This window comes from Octopus sinensis, linkage group LG21 (genome assembly GCF_006345805.1).
Source record: "Octopus sinensis linkage group LG21, ASM634580v1, whole genome shotgun sequence".
Taxonomy (NCBI): domain Eukaryota; kingdom Metazoa; phylum Mollusca; class Cephalopoda; order Octopoda; family Octopodidae; genus Octopus; species Octopus sinensis.
In genome coordinates this window covers 11,740,966-11,748,267 of record NC_043017.1, presented here as the reverse complement: position 1 = coordinate 11,748,267, position 7,302 = coordinate 11,740,966, and the positions used below count along the sequence as shown (strand labels likewise).

At 34.7% G+C, this 7,302-nt stretch overlaps 1 long non-coding RNA gene across 1 annotated transcript in view; it reads right to left on the bottom strand.

Annotated features, from left to right (window-relative positions):
* The window catches only part of LOC118767371, a 10,518-nt gene extending 4,282 nt beyond the window's left edge, over positions 1–6,236 (bottom strand). Inside the window, exons 1-2 of the long non-coding RNA XR_005003289.1 lie at positions 6,225–6,236; positions 4,742–4,747 (exon numbers count right to left, since the gene is read on the bottom strand). This is a non-coding gene — a long non-coding RNA (uncharacterized LOC118767371). The remainder of the gene's footprint in view (positions 1–4,741; positions 4,748–6,224) is intronic.
* Between the last annotated feature and the right edge of the window lie 1,066 nt (positions 6,237–7,302).

The window sequence follows — 7,302 nt, the reverse complement described above, 5'->3', positions numbered from 1 at the left end:
GAACTGTGGCCATGCTGGGGCACCACCTTGACAGGTTCTAGTTGAACAAATCAAACAAATCAACCTCAGTACCTAGTTTTGCGATCCGCCTACAAAACTACAAGTCGCAGCCGGGCCCCCTCGCCCGAGTACTACCAGATACTTTTGTTTAGGCCCTCTAACAGCACAGTAGTAAGCAGCAGTGCAGCAGCCCGCTCTCACTGCTGCCAACCACGCAACGCCCTGCCGATGCCAGCCCGACATACATGGCGCTCGGCGACGGTGCTGCACGCTTTGCAGCTCCATGACATTTAACTCTTCCTTCCTTCCTACCTCACCGACCGTGGCGTCGGCCGGGGCCCTAGCGCCTCCGACTGTAACGCAGGTGTTGGCTTCAGCAGTCATGCTTTGTTCCGCTGCCAACGCCTATTCCTTCTCTCTCCTTGCGCGCAGTTTCTTCACGAAACTGCCGAACCACAAGTCGCGGCCGGGCCCCCTCGCCTGAGTACTACCAAGAGTCTGGTACTTATTCTGTCAATCAATTCTGACAAACTGGTAAGTTATGAGGACATCAACAAACCAACACTGATTGTTAAGAAATGGGTGGGGTACACACACACACACACATATATGTACAACAAGCTTGCATATGGTTTTTGTTTCTCAAATTCATCCATCTCAAGGTATTGCTTGCCTTGGGGTCACAGTAGAGAACATTTTCACAAGTTGCTGTGCTATAGGACTGAACCTGAAACCAAACAGGTGCAAAGTGAGTTTCTTAACCACACACAACCATACCTGTGCCTAAATTGACTTTAAGTATATTTCTTGGTTTTTATACTACAAAAAGACCATAAAAGATTTTCAAATATTCTGGTGTCCTTTTTTTTTTTTTTTCCACATAAATATAAATTTAAGCAAAATCTATTACATTCCTTCCAAGTTTTAGTTCCCCCAAAGACAGCATAAAATGTGACGTAAGTTTAAGATGAATTTACTGCTAGAAATATGGAGTGAGGATGTGAGAGATACTGGTTATTTTAATGTTAGTGTTCACATAGCAAATTGATACATGGAACAAGATTCCTATTTTTTGAAGTCATTCAGATTTCAGTCAGTGATATTACACACACACACAAAGAAAAAGAAAACAATAAGTGTACTATATATATATACATATATATACACATGCATATATAAATATATATATATATACATATATATACATATATACACACATGCATATATGAATATATATATATATACATATATACACATGCATATATATATACATATATATACATATATACACACATGCATATATGAATATATATATATATACATATATACACATGCATATATATATACATATATATACATATATACACACATGCATATATGAATATATATATATATACATATATACACATGCATATATATATACATATATAACATATATATATGCATATATATATATATACATATATATACATATATATATGCATATATATATATACATATGCATATATATATATATATATATATATATATATATATATATATACATACATATATATATATATATACATACATATATATACATATAATACATATCCATATATACATACATTATACATACATATATACATACATACATATACATACATATATACATACATATATATATATACATACATATATATACATACGCATACATATATATACATACACATATATATATACATATATATATATTTTTTTTTTTTTGACCCCCTTCGGTCAGACACTGACCATGGGTTTGCACCTAGAGAGTTACCCTCTGAGGCACAAGTCTGGGCAAGGTTGTTTTATGGAAGACCAGCAGTCGCTCATGCATACCGGTCTCCCCTCTCCACGTCACCGATGTTGTCCAAGGGAAAGGCAAGGGCCGATACAGCTTGGCACTTGTGACGTCGCAACTCATTTCTACAGCTGAGTGAACTGGAGCAACGTGAAATAAAGTGTCTTGCTCAAGAACACAACACGCAAGCCGGTCCGGGATTCAAGCTCACAACCTCACAATTGTAGGCTCGACGCTCTAACCACTGAGCCACGCGCCTAAATATATATACATATATATATATATATATATATATATACATACATATATATATATACATATATACATACATACATATATATATATACATATATATACATATATATATATACACATATATATACATATATATAATACACATATATATATATATATATAAATATATATATATAAATATATATATATATATATATATATATATATATATATATATAGTGTGTATTTTGAATTGCCAGTGGTTTCCTGAAAGATTATCTCTCAGATTCTGCTTGTGCACTTATCATTAAGAAACCTTTATTGATTGACTACGGTCATTTAGTTCTTTGTTCTCTCTGACTGGATAATTATTCCAGTTCACTTAACGTAAGCTGTATTTGGTTTTGCTAAACAGATCTTACTTTTAATCCTTGCTTGTTCTCAATTGTCTACAGTCTTAAAAGACATTTGACATCTTACTCTGTCTATATTCAACAAGTGTGTCTGGTGTTCGGTAAAATTCTGTTAAGGAAATAGCTATTCAAATTTATACTTATCATCATCGCTTAACATCCACCTTTCATGCTGGCAGCGAGCTGGCGGAACCGTTAGCACGCTGGGTGAAATGCGTAGCCGTATTTCGTCTTCCATTATGTTCTGAGTTCAAATTCTGCCAAGGTCGACTTTGCCTTTCATCCTTTCGGGGTCAATAAATTAAGTACCAGTTACTCACTGGAGTCGATGTAATCGACTTAATTCATTTGTTTGTCCCCTCTGTGTTTAGCCCCTTGTGGGTAATAAAGAAACATATATATATGTATGTGTGTGTGTGTGTGTTTGTGTGTGTGTGTGTGTGTATATATATAAATATATATATATACGTTTAAATATTTGTGTGTGCAAGATTTTTTATGTGAAGTGGGTGTTTGAAACAGATATGTTGTATTTAGGAATGCTCATTTGCCAGTTTAGCCAATAAAAAGACACGCACTATATATTTGGTGTTACTTTGCTTCAGTGTTAAGTAAGAAGAAAACAAAGGACCACTGATGCGGTCACAGGAGTGTGACGAAAGAACTCTGGCCGAAATAAGATTAAGATTAATGTAAAAAATAAATAACACTGAAGCAAAGTAACACCAAATATATAGTGTGTGTGTTTTTATTGGCTAAACTGGCAAAATGACCATTCCTAAATACAACAATATATATAATATATATATATATATATATATAACGCTAAGTAAGTTAGGGGTTGTGGATCCAACCCACTAAGGGATAATACTTATCCAATATACTGTTGGTATAATACCCAAGTGTTTTTAATTGCAATAAACTTTCTTATTGTATTAAATGGGTGAAGGTAAAGAAATATTATACCATTAATTTATATTACAAATAAGAAAAATGAAGAAACAATTCAGTTGGTTTATCAGTTTTAGGATAGATATAGATAAATATAAGTTATGTTTTGTATTGCTAAATAGATCACAGGTGTGGTTGTGTGGTAAGAAGTTCACTTCCCAACCTCATAGCTCAGGGTTCAGTCCCATTGTAAAGCACCTTGTCTATCTTACTGTAGCCCCAAGCAGATCAAAGCCCTGCAAGTGGACTCCATAGATGGAAACTGAAAGAAGCTTGTCATATATATATATATATATATATATATATATGTATATATTTATAAATAATGTAGGATAAAATTTTTTTCGGGGAAAAAAATTTTATCAATCGCCAGCATATCAAAAAATACTTTAAAGGTTAAATTTATAAATAATTTACAAGATAAGGGCAAAAGAAAAATTCTAATGCCAAATGAAAATTTATTATTAATTAACCCCTAAATTCGACCAATGCGGTAATAACGAATTTTTTAGAGATTTCTATCAGTTTGTTTTGAGACGCATAAATTATAATGGTTATTGAAAAGTTTTGTCTTTTTTACGGCATATTTGGCACTAGAATTTTTCTTTTGCCCTTATCTTGTAAATTATGTGTATATATATATATATATATTACTGTGTTATAAGTCTGCTACTTATATAAATTAAGATTAAAAGTTCATAGTAAACACATAAACATGGCTACTCATACGCCTACATGTGTGCTCGCGGACCCACGTGCGTACTTATACATCACTATGAAAACGTGCACATCTTCACTCGCATTTTTCACCAAATATATATATATATATATATTCCAATGTCTGTGTATCTTTGTTGGTTTGTTTATGTCCCATTAACTTAGGGTTTGGCAAAATGAGAGTGACAGAATAAATATCAGGCTTCAATATTAAATATGTACTGCAGCTGATTTGTTTCATGTATTCGATATGATTCGTTATTTACTAGTTTCAGCTTGAGAGCTGGAGCCATATGATATACATATATATACCTTTTTCTTTTGCTTCTTTTAGTCATTGGATTGCAGCCATGCTGGAGCACTTGAAGGGTTTAGTAAAAATAATTGACCCCATTTCTTATTTTTTAAGCCTGATACTTATTTTACCAGTCTCTTGTGCTGAATTGCTAAGTCATGGGAATGTAAACAAACCAAGCAGTGGTGGAAGACAAACAAAAACACATGTTTACCAGCACAGCTCCCATGACTTTCAGAAACATTTTTTCACGCTAAGAGTTGCTGAAGCATTGAACAGACTACTGGCATCAGTTGTTAGTTGTCGGAGCACTGCATCCTTCAAAACTTCCATACTTCTTGAGATTCGCCAACACTACACCTGATTCCCCCCACCCTCCATACACACGCAAGCATGTACCTGACTCATACACTGTTCACTTTCCAGACATTTATACATTACTGCATATGCTTTATATACACTTTTGACAAGTTGTGGTGCACCTGAGCACTGTATACAAAAATTTCATTATTATTATTATTATACACATAGATAGGCTTCTTTCAGTTTCCATCTGCCACTCACAATACTTTGGTCAGTCCAGGGCCAAAGACACTTGCCCAAGGTACCACTCAGCCATGCATATAGATAGATAGATACATAGATAGGTAGACACATACATACAGACATAGATGCATGCATATATGCATACATACACATTTTTGTGCTTATATATATATATATATATATATAAATGTGTGTGTGTGTGAATGCACACATCCATATAGAGATATTATGTTAGCACATACATTTGTGCTTATGTCTAAATATGTACACATGTACACACAGTGGATCTATGTATGTGTGCACAGAAAGACTTTCACTCATATAAATGCATATACACCCCAGTGTGTATATATATATACTTTTTGCCATTTGCCATTCTTGAGAAACAGCATGTATAAATAAAAATAATAGAGATGAAACACTTTGACCCCGATTAGGTCTAACTAATGATTTATGATGATTGCTTGGAAGGAAAAGAGGAAAAAAAAATACCAAGTTCAATTCGAAACAAAGAAAAACTAAGAACACAACAAAGAAAGATAGAAGAGGAAAAGGTGCTAATTGTTGCTGGATTTTTATTGGTTCAAAACCAATTTGAAACTGTGACAAACCTTCGCAACAGAATCATTTCTCATTGAAAACCACTTTCTTCTACCCTTGGTAATGTGTCACCAGAGAAATCTCTATGACACAGAGCAACATCCGACTCCAATGTCTCACCTTCTTTCATTCATATAACACAGGCGAAACTTTGCTGCCGTACTTCACTTCTTATTCATGCCATCAACACCATACCAGCTGCTGCTCTCTGGTTGGTACCACCAGCCATCATTATTGCCCTCAAACATCTGTGTAGAAAAGAGATGGTCATCATAACAATACAACATACTGCCTTTGTGGTTAGCCCCACCACCAAAAATAAAAATCCCTAGAAACCTTTCATTCTCTCTCTCTAGTTCTCTCTCTCTCACTCACACTCACACACACTATCTATCCAATTATCTATCTACATCTATCTATCTCTATTTCTTTCCATTTCTGTCTTTATATCTATCTCTATACATTTCTGTTTATATATCTTCCTATCTGTCATCTATCTATCCTTCCATCTGTCTATATATCTATCTCTTTGTCTCTCTTTTTCTCTCATTCACAATCTCTCTATATCTCTTTGTGTCTCTGTCTGCCTCTCTCTCCCTCTCTCCCCTTCTCTTTCTCTCTCCAATCTGGTCACCTTCATTTTTTACACTGACTTTACAATGACCATGTGTCACTTTGACAAGGTGTGATTTCTTCCCTCTTATATTCTTGTTTATTTCCATTATTTTTCTATTTCCTTTCTCTTTTTTTCTGTTAGTTTTTGGTTGGTGATTCCAAATCATTTTATTTTTCTATAGTTTTTTTTTTTCATTATTTATCTTTTGCATTCACATTCTTTCCTGTTGTTTTTCTACCATATTTCTGTTGTTTATCTCATGTATTTTGTCAGTTTTTTTCTGTTATCTTTTCTGTTTTTTATAGATCTAAATTGCACTGATGCTGTTTTTGTTTCCCCCCCCCCCGTTTCGGTGCTGTTTTTTCATTTCTTTAATATTATTTCATTAGATTTCTATTTGGCTTCTTTTTCCCTAATTCTATATTTCTGCTAATGCATTTTCCTAATCCCATATACAACCCTTCCTTGGCGACTAATAAAAGTTGATGATTGGAAAGGCATCCAAAAACGGATGAAAAAAACTCATCCAACCCATGCCAACCTGGAAAAACTGATGTAAAATGCTGTTGATGATGATGATGCACTGTTTCAACTGTATTGCTCCTTATTTCTGTTTTATTGATTCTAATACTCTCTTTTCTCTTTTACTTGTTTCAGTCATTTGACTGCGGCCATGCTGGAGCACCGCCTTTAGTCAAGCAAATCGACCCCGGGACTTATTCTTTGTAAGCCCAGTACTTATTCTATCGGTCTCTTTTGCCGAACCGCTTAGTGACGGGGACGTAAACACACCAGCATCGGTTGTCAAGCAATGCTAGGGGGACAAACACAGACACACAAACATATACACACACACTTATATATATATACATATATACAACAGGCTTCTTTCAGTTTCCGTCTACCAAATCCACTCACAAGGCATTGGTCGGCCCGAGGCTATAGCAGAAGACACTTGCTCAAGATGCCACGCAGTGGGACTGAACCCGGAGCCATGTGGTTGGTAGGCAAGCTACTTACCACACAGCCACTCCTGCATATTTTTTATGCTGTCTATTTTTCTTGTTCTTTCTATTGTATTTCCTACATCTTTGCAATCTATTTATACTTA